We start from the raw sequence: 13,031 nt of genomic DNA on the forward strand, positions 1-13,031 counted from the left end.
TTGGGGATCCCTGCTGCCAAAGGGCCATCCCAGGGACCAAAGACAACATTAGAGTTTGGACAGGGAAGAGACTCACTTTCTCAGCTGGAATGCTAAATGTGCTAAAAAGACAGCTGCCTTCAAACCCTCCTAGACAGAAATGGCTTAACCTGACGCCTTTGATCTCATGCCACTTCAGAAACAAGGGAAGACATTAGACTTCAGAAAAGACATTAGACTTCAGAAAAGAAAACATCAGCAGGTAAGACATTCTATCCCAGAGCCATCACTCTCAGGTGAAGGGGAGAGAAAGGACTGAAATGCCCCTGGAGAAAGTTTCCTCATTTGGGACTGTCTGCTGCCAAGGGGCCCTCACAAGAACTGAGGAGGACAGCAGAGTTTGGGACAGGGAGCTACAAGCAGGGGAGAGACTTACATTCTCAGCACACACTGAGGTGCTAGAAAGCGAGAGAGCTGCCTTCAACGTGCCCTGGAAAGAAACTGCTCAAGTTGAGCTCTCAGAACAACAGACTTCGAGAGAGGGAACTACACTAAGGTGAGAATGCTGCAGGACTGCATTGCAGACCAGAGAGAACCTGAAAGACTTCAGGAAAGGCAGATTTCCCAGAAAGACCTTCCAGTAGCATGAGCGGCCTACCTCATAGACTGAACATTTTAAACTGGTAACTAATCAAGACCTGAAATCAATGAGATAGAAAACAGAAAAATAATTGAAACTTTCAGCAAGACAGACCAGGAGCTGGTTTTTCAAAAGGGTCAATGATATTAAGAAACCATTGAGAAACTTAAGAAAAAAAAATAAACCACACAACTTGATTAAGAACGGATAGAAGTAACATCACCAAAGAACCAGATGGAATTAAATGTCTAATATTGGAATATTATTAAAAGCTATACTCTTGAAAATTTGAAAACCGAGAGGAAATGGACAAGTACCTTGAAGCTCATGCCCTACCCAGATTGACATAGACAGATGTAGAACACTTGAACAAACCTGTCACAAAAGTAGAAATTGAGCAGGTCATGAAAAGACTCCCTCACAAAAAAAAAGTAAATGAAATAAAAATCCTAGACCAGATGACTTTACACTGAATTCTACAAACATTCAGAGAAGATCTGTCATCAATTCTACTTAATGTATTTTTAAAAAAATACCAAAAGAAGGAACATTCTCAGAGTCATTCGATAATGCAAGTGTAACCCTAGTACCAAAACCAGGCAAAGATATTGCCTAAAAGAAACTACAGACAAATGTTTCTCATGTATAGAGAAGAAAAAATCCTTAACAAAATCCTGGCCAACAACAGACAGATGAAGGAACGCTCAAAATCACCATCAATAAGAGAGACACAAATCAATCTCACCCTACTAGCAGTGGTAAAATTTAGCAAGCCCACAAGCAATAAAGAGGTGGGAACTCTAATACACTGTTGGTGGGATTGTAAAATGGTACAACCACTCTGAAAGGCAGTTTGGCATTTCCTCAAAATGCTGAACATAGAAATTCCGTATGACCTAGCTATTCCACTGCTAGACATACACCCCAAGGAAAATAGAACTGAGACACAAATGGAGATTTGTACAGCAATGTTCATAGCAACATTATTCACCATCTCAAGAGCATGAAAATAGCTCAAATGCCCAATAACAATCGAATGGATTGAGAAATTGTGATATATTAACACGATGGAACACTATGCAGTACTCACAAGCAACAATTTCAAAAAATAACTTGGGAGAGACTGGAAAGTATTACGCTGAGTAAACGAACTCAGTTTTATAAAGACAAATACTGCATATGGCTATTATTATAAAAATAGTAGGATAACTAGTAAAATATTTATGGGTGTTCAAGGAGGACAAACCTGTCATGAAAGAAGAAATTGAGCAGGTCATGAAAAGACTCCCTCACAAAAAAAAAAAATCCTGGACCAGATGGTTTTACACTGAATTCTACAAACTCAGAGAAGATCTGTCATCAATTCTACTTAACATATTTTTAAAAAAAATACCAAAAGAAGGAACATTCTCAGAGTCATTCTATAACGCAAGTATAACCCTAGTACCAAAACCAGGCAAAGATATTGCCTCTCATGAATAGAGAGATTTGGGTGGGAGACGAGGGGTGAAGAAGTGTAGGGGTGAAATCACGGTGTGGCATAATTTGCTGGATTGAGGGAGGGGGCAAAGGAAATGAGAAGGACAGGGCAATGGTGAGCACAGTTCAATGGTGGCTAATTTTATAAAACAATACTTGGGAAAGATTGTATGAAACACAATGTGAATGAAGGAAAGTGTGAAACACAATATCTAAGAGTTTATATGTAAACTGAAAAAAAAAAACACCCAACCAACCCAGAAAATAAACCAAGCCAAAATTTCATATTAATGGGGAAAGAAGCCCCCTTGGGGCAAGCACAAGAGACTTCTCTGTGGAGGTTACACTTACACAGAGATCTCATAACAGTTACTATTGACCTGATTTTGATTTATGACAATCCTGAGAGGCATGAAAACCAGACTCTGCTCCTTGTACTCGGCAACCAGAAGAATGACTGAAACTGTCTGGGAATAGTTAAATACCCCATCTTTGTGGAAAGTCCCTACCAAGTGTACCTCTCTCCTAGCACATCCCTACCCTTCCCCAACCCATTAACCTCTCCTTTATAAGTTGCTTTCTTGTACCACCCTGATACACTCTCATCCTGGATATGCTCGTGTCATGGACACTGGTTAATAAATACCACTTGTGCTTTGACTGAGTGGTTTTGAGTCTGAATCATCTGGTTTTGAAAGCCAGGAGTGTGGGCCACTTTGGCCATCGAGTCCTGTTTAACCTTACTGCCTGAGAGGCAGCAGGCAGCAACAGCTTGTTGTACTAACTCTCAGACTTTGGCTTTAAGGTCCCCTTAGTTTTATTCCTGGAGAAGCACTAGGGAGCTGGAGCTCATTTGGGCTCTCAGTTTCTTGCTTTGGGGCACTCTCAGTTTTAGTGCCAACAACTGATCTCATTCCTGGACCATCTCAGATCCTCAGTTAACCCAGCAAGGCCTCCTCCACCTCCTCTTCCTCCCAAAGTCTAGCCTGGTCATTTCCTGCCTTGCTTCTGGTCTACATTAGTACCAAGGATAAGGGCAATCGCTGCTCTCCTAGTGCCTGTCGGAGAGGGGAGCTGGTGTTCCTTGACACACCCATTCTTTTCTGAGCCCATAACTCATTAATCCAGACCACTTCCAATCCTGCTCATTGGCGACACAGTTTTCTGCTTGATGGAATATTAATTAGTTTACACTCCCTTCTTGACCATGTCTCGAGCCTTGGGGGACACCCCTTGACTCTAAGCAGGATCGTGGGTGCTGGATCATTTACACCCTCTCCTAATACTCCCCTCGACTCTCTTTTAATTAACCTTTGAAAGTCAGGCCTCCAATATTATAGTAGGCTAAAGAAATTAATATATTTTTCAAAGTTTCTTGGTCACAATACAAATTAAATAATAATTCAGAATGGCTTGAAAATAATACTATTTATTTCAACATTCTCCAGGGCCTATTTAACTTTTGTCAGGGCACAGGCAAGCCACCAAAGGTTCCCAGTGTCCAGGCTTCTTTCTGTCTCCATTCTTGCCCCTTTCTCTGCACTTCCTGCTCAAACTATCATATCCTCCGTGCACACTAAGAACCACCATCATCCTATACCTTCTCTAAGCTGGCCTCCTCATTGAGCACCCCTGCAGACTCTGAATCTGCTTTACTGTAGACCCCACTGAAATATAAACACCTCTCATCACCCCACACCCTAGGTCCTGGTTCTGACACTGAATCCACAGAGGATAAGCTCTCATCCTTAGAAGATGTTCGACCCTCACAACCGATGACTTCTGCTCCCTGAGCCCTCTTCCGTGTCCAGGGAGACAACAGAACAGATTTCACCTTCCTCTGGACTCTTCCCTCTTGACAAAGTTGCCAGCGTGAATGGAATCACACAAGTTCATGTTCCCTTTCCATTCACTGATCTATCACCTATAGAAAAAGGCCTAGCTAGTTTTCTACCAATTCCATCTAATTCATTAAAGAATTTAAGTATTTAGTCCAGTCATATGCCTTAATCAGTATTCACACCATTTTTACAGCCTGTTTAATTCCTGAAGAAGGACAGATTATGGTGAACTGCACAGCAGGTAATCATAAAATGCACAGCACAATCAAACCTAACCTCTAGGCACAGAGGCATCCCCAATTCAGGATTAATCCTGAACACCTTACTGAGGAAAACACACTTATTTAGTGCATTCTGAGAAATCTGGACTAGGCATCTCTTAATTAAGCTCAGAGAGTTCTTTAAAGAACCTCACAAAATCCCATCTCAGTTCATGGCCAGGCTAACAGAAACACTCAAGATTCACAGTAGACTATACTCGGTCTCAGAAGAAAATGAACTTTTAAAATATGGACTTTATCTTTCAAGCAGCCCCTGACATTTGGGCAAAACTAAAAAAATTGGATGATAGATCTCAAATCCCTCCCTCCCCCCTCGAAATTAATGAGTGTCATCCTCAAGGTTTTCAAAAACTGAGAGGCTACAAAGGAGGCCACTGATAGAAAGAAACCCAGATTAAACAAGCTATGGAAGAATGGGGTAGGGGAAAGGCCCCAAAATGATGGCTATGGCTATCATTCATGTCAAGAAACTGGTCAGAAAGGGTCAGGTAAAGTCCCAAATGTCCTTTGGAGTTACTCCACCTGGTCCATGGTTTTGGTGTGGCAAGTATGGACATTGGGCAAAGGAATGCCCCAATCACTGTCCTCTGGTCAAACCTTGCCTCAAGTGTGGAATAAATGGACTTGGACTATGGACTGCCTCCTGCAATCCTAGGTGTCGCTGTACACTCACATGCCATCTAGATATGATTACAAGAACCATAAGCCACAGATAGCACCTCCCTTCATCTACTACTTCAGGCAGATGTCCAAGGCTGTTTAGAACTAAACAGCGAAGTCTTCTCTTTGTGTGGTGTCACTAAATCTATCTCCCCCCACTAATTATATTGGGACATGCACCCCAGTGTGTATCTCCCCTGATACCTGGTTCATTAGGTGTTCTATCCTCTCCCTGTTAACACCCATGTCAAGAAACAAACGTGCCATCCATTTAATCCACACCTAGTTTCTTCTGTTCCTTTTCTAAGAACTAGAAGCCAGCCCACAAGATATTTCTTGACAATTATCCAACTTGCAAGACAAGGCTGACGTCCTAGTAGCCATGGCCCTCCAAAACCACAGAGGTTTGAGTCTCCTTGCTGCAAGGGGAGGAGGTATTTGTGCTTTCTTACAAGAATAATGCACTGTTTCTTGGCAAACAAGTCAGGAATTGCGTGTGCTGGAGTCAATCGACTGCAAGATGATATCATAAAGCTACAAATCACCACCTTGGACTCATGGATCTCCTCCCCATGGCATATGATGGTTACGCCTTGGGTCCCTGTTGACCATAGCCCTAACCTTGTTGTTTAATCCGTGTTTAACCAAGCTTGTAACCTCTTATATACAGAATAGGATAAAAACCATCATTTCCACAATATTATCCCAAATAATTCAGTCATCCCCTACCAGGCCCTCTCATCCTGGCCTCCCTCTTACAACAAGACCCACAGTCAGCACCACGGTCAACTTCAACACCCCATCTCTCTATAAAGAAAAAGACTGAAATGAGAGGTATTAAAACTCGGGTTGAGAAAGTGACCCATTCCCATAACTGCAAATTATCCACCTCCCTCCCATTCACAATTAGCAACGAGAAGTTACAACAGTGTTCCTCTCCACTTCCTTGTACCAGGGCCCTCTCTGCTCCCTTGCACCTGGCAGCTGTTCTGGGAACCATTAAATGCCCTGCCTTTGTGCAAAGTCCCTGTCCAGCATGTCTCCTTGGTATTTCTCTACTCTCCCTCAATCTCCCCTTTATACACTGCTTGCTTGTACCACCCTAGTGCACTCACATCCTCGACATGCTTGTTCCAGTGGAGGATGGCCAGTCAATTCAGCTTGTTCCCTGGCTGAGGGTCTCGAGTCTCTAGCAAGCCCCATGGGTTGCAGAATAGAACTGCTCCATAGGAGTCTCATGGTTATGACTTTTTTCAGGAGCCAAATACCAGACCTTTCTTTGGAGGTGCCTTTGTGTGGTTTGAAAGAATAATCTTTTGGTTAGGAGTTAAATATTTAATTTTTTGTGCCACCTGGAGACTCCAGAGAAAGAGTAGCAAAACTCAGCATTTAATATCTAACGCATATTTATTAAACATTTCCTTTGAGTTGGCTAGTAGTCTTGGTGTTAGAAATAAAGCCATAAAGGAAACAAAATTCAGGTTCCAAATAGCTTGCGTTCTGGAAGTGAAAACGTCAGAGAGAATCTGGAACTGTGAGTGTCTGTTTATGAAAAGTCAGGGGTAGGTTTCAGATGCACTGTAAGCAGAAGGAGTAACTGCAAGATGATCCTGCAGAAGGAAATAATTTATTTCAGGAACTGAAAGCAGGTCAGTATGTCTGGAGTGTAGTGAGAGCAGATACACAAGGGCCTTGGTTGGAGAAAAAGAGAATATGTAGTCATAAAAGGCACCCTGGACCACAGAAACTGGTTTTGAAGTTTAAATGAATATGACTATGAACAGCACCTACATGAATTATTTGTCAGTTTGTTATATTGGGGGAATGATTTTCATTTTGTTAGAAATGGGTGATTCAAGAGTGTGGAAATTATTGGTAATATCACACGCAAGCAAAATCTTGCTGAAAATTATCCAAAACCAACTGGAACAGCCTGGGTTTAGAAGAGGCGGTGGCCTTAGGGAGATCATTGCCAAGATGGGATGGATCTTGGCTAAAAGCAGAGAGAATGTCTATCTGTGTTTCATTAACTGTTGTTGTTGTTATGTGCCATCAAGTCACTTGCGACTCATAGCGACCCTATGTACATGAGCCCTAAACACCGTTCTATCCTGTGCCAACCTCCCCGTCTCAAACACACTCATTCCCACCACTCCACTCACAGAGTCTATCCATCTCATTGAGGGTCTTCCTCTCCTGCGCTGTCCCTCCACTCTTCCAAACATGATGTCCCTCTCCAAGGACCAGTCCCTCCTTGTAACATGCCCAAAGTATGTCAGACCAAGCTTCAGACTCCTTGACTCCAAAGAGCATTCTGGCTTCACCCTCTCCAGGACAAACCTGTTTGTTCTCCTAGCAATCCGTGGTATAGTCAACACTCTTCTCCAGCACCATAGCTCACAGGCATCATTTCTCTTTCTATCATCCCTATTCATTGCCCAATTCTCCAATGCATAGCATGTAATTAATTGACTAGCAAAGGCATTTGACTGTTTAGATCACAACAAATTGTGGCTAACCTTGAGAAGAATGGGAATCTCAGAACACCTGATTGTGCTTATGCGAAACCTATACTTGGAACAGGAGGCATTCATCAGAAGAGAACACAAAAATACTGCTGGTTCAAAATCAGGAAAGGAGAGTCTCAGGGATGCATCCTGTCTCAATATCTTTTCTATCTATATGTGGAGCAGATCATTCTCCAACCAAGGGAGGATGGTTTTTATGAGGAGTAATGTGGCAACAGAATCAGAGGAAGATTCATCAACAACCTTCATTATGCAGATGACACAACCTTGCTTGCTGAAACTAAGTAGGACCTGAAGCATCTTCTGTAGAAAGTCAAGAACTGCAGTCTTCAATATGGATTGAAGCTCAATATCAAGAAAACAAATATTCTCACCACTGGAAAGTCTGGCAGCACCATCATAAATAGAGATTGAGATTGTCAACAGTTTCAACTTGCTTGGTTCCACAATCAACACTTTTGGAATCAGCAACCAGGAAATCAAGAGACAAATTGGATTAGGAAAGTCTACTGTCAGGGACCTCTCCAGAGTACTGAAGGGCAAAGATGTCAGTCTAGAGACTAAGGTGTGCTTAATCCAGGCCATGATCTTTGTAATTACTTGCTATGCAATGGCTAAGGACGACAGAGGAAGAATTGATGCCTCTGAGTTGTGGTGCTGGAGAGGAGTATTGAACATACGATGGACCACCAAGAGAACAAACAGGTCTGTCATGGAGAAAGTAAAACCAAGTTTCTTCTTGGAGGCAAAGATTTTGAAGCTCTGTTTCACACACTTTGGGCAAGGGGCCAGGAGGAACTGGTCTTTGGAGAAGGACATTATGTTTGAAAGGGTAGAAGGACAGAGTAGGAAAAGAAGACCCCAGATGGGATGGATTGACACAGTAATGGGAGAAGGTGTATCAGTGTCAGTGAGAGTGGCTCAGGATAGGACAGGGTTCAGAGCTATCATACATAGGGTCGCTATGAGTTGCAGGTGACTCTATGACACATAATAACAACAATGAACAACATAATAATATTGTCTAGTTTTTGTTTTCTTTATGTTAAACTGTAATCCATATTGAAGGCTGCAGTCTTGGATCCTCTGTTTCAAGTCCTCATTTGCAGCAAACATGGTTGTATAATCTGTATAACATAGGTTGTTGATGAGTCTTCCTCCAATCCTGATGCCATACTCCTCTTAATAAAGTCCAGCTTCTCTAAGGATTTGCTCAACATAGAGATTGACTAGGTATGGAGCAAGGATACAGCCCTGACACTCACCTTTCTCAGTTTTAAACTATGAACAATTCAGAGGAACACTGTTAGGCTGTAGTACTAGAGGAAGAACCTTAGAAAGGAAGATACTAAAAAAATGAGAAGAAACAGCTGTAAACATCCATTAATAATTGGTGCACAGAATGTACGAAGTATGAGTGTAGGAAAAGTATGAAGTTGTAAAAAATAAAATGGAACATACAAAAATTCACATTCTAGGAATCAGTAACTGAGATGGACCGGCATTGGCCACTTTGAATCAAGCAATTATATTATCTAGTATGTGGGAATAAAAATTGATGAAGAATTATGCTACATTCATAGTCCAAAAGACCATTTCAAGAACTCTCCTGAAGTTAATATTGTGAGTGACAAGATACTATCCATACACATATGAGGAAGACTTATTAATGTAACTGTTATTAAAATATATGCACCAATAGCTAAAGCCAAAGATGAGGAAACTGAGGAATTTTACCAAATTTTCAGCCTGAAATTGAACAAATATGTAGTCATGATGCATTAATAATAATAATTGGTGCCTGGAAAGCAAAAATTGGAAACAAGGTAGAAGGAATGGTAGTTGGAAATTATAGACTTAGGGACAGAAATGAGGCTGGAGATTGAAAAAATTTTGTACATTCAATGATTTATTCATGCCAAATATGTTTTTTAAAGAAACATAGAAAGCAAATATACTCATGGACTTCACTTGATGGACTGCATATGAATCAGATTGATTACATCTGTGGAAAGAATCATTGGAGAAGCTAAATATCAGCAGTTAACACTAGGCCAGTGGAAAGGAAGCTATGCTATCAAGCCAAAGGTGGGTGATTTTCATCTGTGGCCTTTGGCCAGGTTCAAATTGTTTTCCTGTCAAACATTCTTCTAGGTTGTATAGCACTGGTCTGTGCGTTGCTGTACAGAGGTAACTCGTGGTTGCTGTGATGCTGAAGACTGTGACAGTGATGTGCCAATCATGGTAATGGGCACCCATGGTGGACAGTGTTGGCTGGAGCTTCCCAACTAAATCAAGCCTGGAAGCAGGAGCAGCATTCACTTCTGAAATGGCTTGCCTCCGGAAACTCTATGTATGAAAAGTGCTCAGGCTGTTCGTTCATAGGGTCGCTATGAGTCGTCTACGACTCGATGGCATCAGACAACAACAACAACAACACTAAGCCAGGTGCTAACTATGGAACACAGACCATCAATTACTCCTGTGAATACGCAAATTGACGTTGAAGAAAATGAATAGAAGTTCTCAAGAACCAAAGTACAACCTTGAGTCTATCCCACCTGAATTTACAAATCATACGAAGAACAGTTTTGAGGTATTGAACATTAATGACTGAAGATCAGATGAATAGTGAAATAACATCAAAGATGTCACTTATGAGGAGAGAAAAAGGTCATTTCAAAGACAGAGAAAAAGAAAAGTCCAAAATATATGTCAGAGGGGACTCTGTAAATTGCAATAGAGCATTGAGAGACAAAAACAAAAGGAAGAGATACTGAAATAAACGTGAGGGACAGAAAATTACCAAGGGCAGCGTGAGAAGACAAAGCAAAGCATTATGAGGGAATGTGTAAAGAGCTTTCATATGCAACCCAAATATTGTTGAAGATCATTAAACAACAATTAGAGTAGTAAATACACAAGAACGTCCAGATATCCATGCTGGATTTAGAAGAGGTCATGGCAAAGAATACCAGAAGAATGTCTGGTATTATTTTTGCTTTATTGACTATGCAGAGGCATGTGACTGTGTGGATCATAACAAATTATACTGAGAAGAATTGAAATCTCAGGACACTTAATTGAGCTTATGTGAAACCTATACCTAGACCAAGAGACTACTGAGTAACCAGAGAAAGAAAATACTGCATACTGGTTAAAAATCAGGAAGGATATGCATCAGGGTTGTATCCTTTGTCCATATGAATTCACTCTGTATGCTGAACAAATTATATGAGAAGCTGGACTCTTTGAAGAAGAATATGGCGTCAGAACAACCTTCAGAATGCTGATGACACAACATTCCTTGCTGAAAGTGAGGACTTAAAGTAAAGTGCTTGCTGCAGAATATCCAACATTGCAGCCTTTAAAATGGATTGCATCTCAACCAAAAGAAAATAAAGATTTTCACCATTGGATTGATAGGCTACATCATTACAGATGGAGAAAAAATTTACAGTATCAATGACTCCATCTTACTTGGTGCACCTGATTCAGGCCAAGGTCTTTTCAGTCACTTGCTATGCTGCTGAGAGCTGGGCAATGAAAAAGGATGAATAAGGGCAATGAAAAACTGATGCCGTTGAGCTGTGGTGTTGGAGAAGAGTACTGAATATCCCATGGACTGCCAAAAGAATAGACATGTCTTGGAGAAGGTGCATCCAGAATGCTCCTCAGAAGTGAAGATGATAAAGCTTCATCTCACATAGTTTGGTCATGTTGCTAAGGAGAAGTTACTCCTTAGAGAGGGACATCATGCTTGGAAAGATAGTGAGAGGAAGACCCTGAACCAGGTGGATTGACACAGTGGGCTCAAGTGTGTCAAAGATTGTGAGGATGCTACAGGATAGAACAGGGTTCAGATCTGATACTCATAGAGTTGTTATGAGTCATACTTGACTCGATAACACTCCAACAAAGACCTGAAGCTTGAAAATAAAAAAGGAAGAATTGACAATTTCTCGAGTTGGATGAGCTGAAAACCAAAGTCAAGCCACAAGCTGCAGTAGAGACATGCTATGAGAAAAATCTTGAATAATCCAGGATGTACCAAAAGAATACACAATGTCACTACAAAAAATATTGGTTGGCACTGAAAAATTTCAGGAAGTAGCATATGATAAAGATCCAATCGTGCATGATGACGGAAGAAGTCAGACTGCATTGAAGGCATTGGCAAAAAACGAGGCTCCAGAAATCAATGGGGTATTAATTGAGATAATCCAGCTAATAAATATAGCCCTGGTTGTGCTCACTACTCTGTGCTAGGAAATCTGGAAGACAACTACCTGGCCACCTGGAAGGGATCCATATTTATTCCCATGCCCCAAAAAGGTGATCTAAAAGAATGTGGAAATTACTGGACAATATTAAAATGATATGCATGCAAAATATTGCTGAAGATCATTCCAAAACAGCTAGAACTGTACATAGGCAGAGCACTGCCAGAGCTTAGAAGAGGCTGTGACACCAAGGATATCATTGCTAACATTAGAGGGATCTTGGCTAAAAGTAGAGAATACCAGAAGAATGCCTATTTGTGTTTTATTTGCTATGCAAATGCATTTGACTATGTCGATAATAACAAACAATGGCCAACATTGAGAAGAATGGGAAATCTTGAGTGGAAAGGAGTTGCGCTGCCAACCTAAAGAAACACGGTTTAAATCCACCAACTTCTTTACAGGAGAAAGATGGGAAGTCTCTTCCTATGTGAAACACTGCCTTTGAAAACTCGTCAGAGGCTCAGCTATTAGTCAGTCTCAGCTTGAGAGTACTCAACAACGTACTGCATGGAACAGTCTTATCCATTGTTGTTGTCAGGTACCATTGTATTTAGTTCAACTCATAACAACCCTATGAATAAAAGATCTGAACTCTATCCTATCCTGTGCCATCCTAATCATAACTGACATACTTCAGTCCATTGCTGTAATCATTGTCAGTTTATCTCATAAAGTGGTCTTCCTCTCTTTTGTTCACCTTCTATCAGTGTAAGCATGATGTCCCTTTCCAAGGAATAGTCTCTCCTAGCATCATACCAGAGGGGTGAGTTTGGTTTCCCCCCCTGTGTTGGCCGGGAACTGGCTCTGGAAATTTTGGTTGGCTGGAAGCCTCTTGATGGAGCCAATGAGAGCCGGGGGGCTTTGAAAATTCATTTGGGGTGTTTGAAAACTCATGTCCTTTGTCTGTATTGAGGTAACTTTGGATTGCTATGACATCTAGTGGTGTGCCATAATGCCATAATGGTTACACATGATTGACAATGTTTGGTAGAGCTCATTGATTAAGACGGGCTAAAGCAGGAGTGGCATCCACTTCCTAAACATGCCTGTGGAAGCTCTATGAACTTAGAAGGACAATAGTTATTTTGTTTATAGGGTTGGTACTAGATGGCACTTAAGAACATCATATAACACCAAAGCCCTTGTCTCCTTCTTTGGAGTTGGATGAAGTGGCTGGAGTCTGTAAAATGGTGCTCTTGTTTTGGTTGAGGATCTGTGTGGATTGTTTGGTCTTGTTTTAGAGTCAACAAGATCTTCTGGAGGGCCCTTTTATTTAAAAATTGGGCCTGAGGGATTATATCTTTAATCCCTCGTTACTATATTACAATGAAATATGC

Source organism: Elephantulus edwardii, unplaced genomic scaffold (assembly GCF_000299155.1).
Source record: "Elephantulus edwardii isolate Elephantulus edwardi_28Jun2011 unplaced genomic scaffold, EleEdw1.0 scaffold00037, whole genome shotgun sequence".
Lineage (NCBI taxonomy): Eukaryota > Metazoa > Chordata > Mammalia > Macroscelidea > Macroscelididae > Elephantulus > Elephantulus edwardii.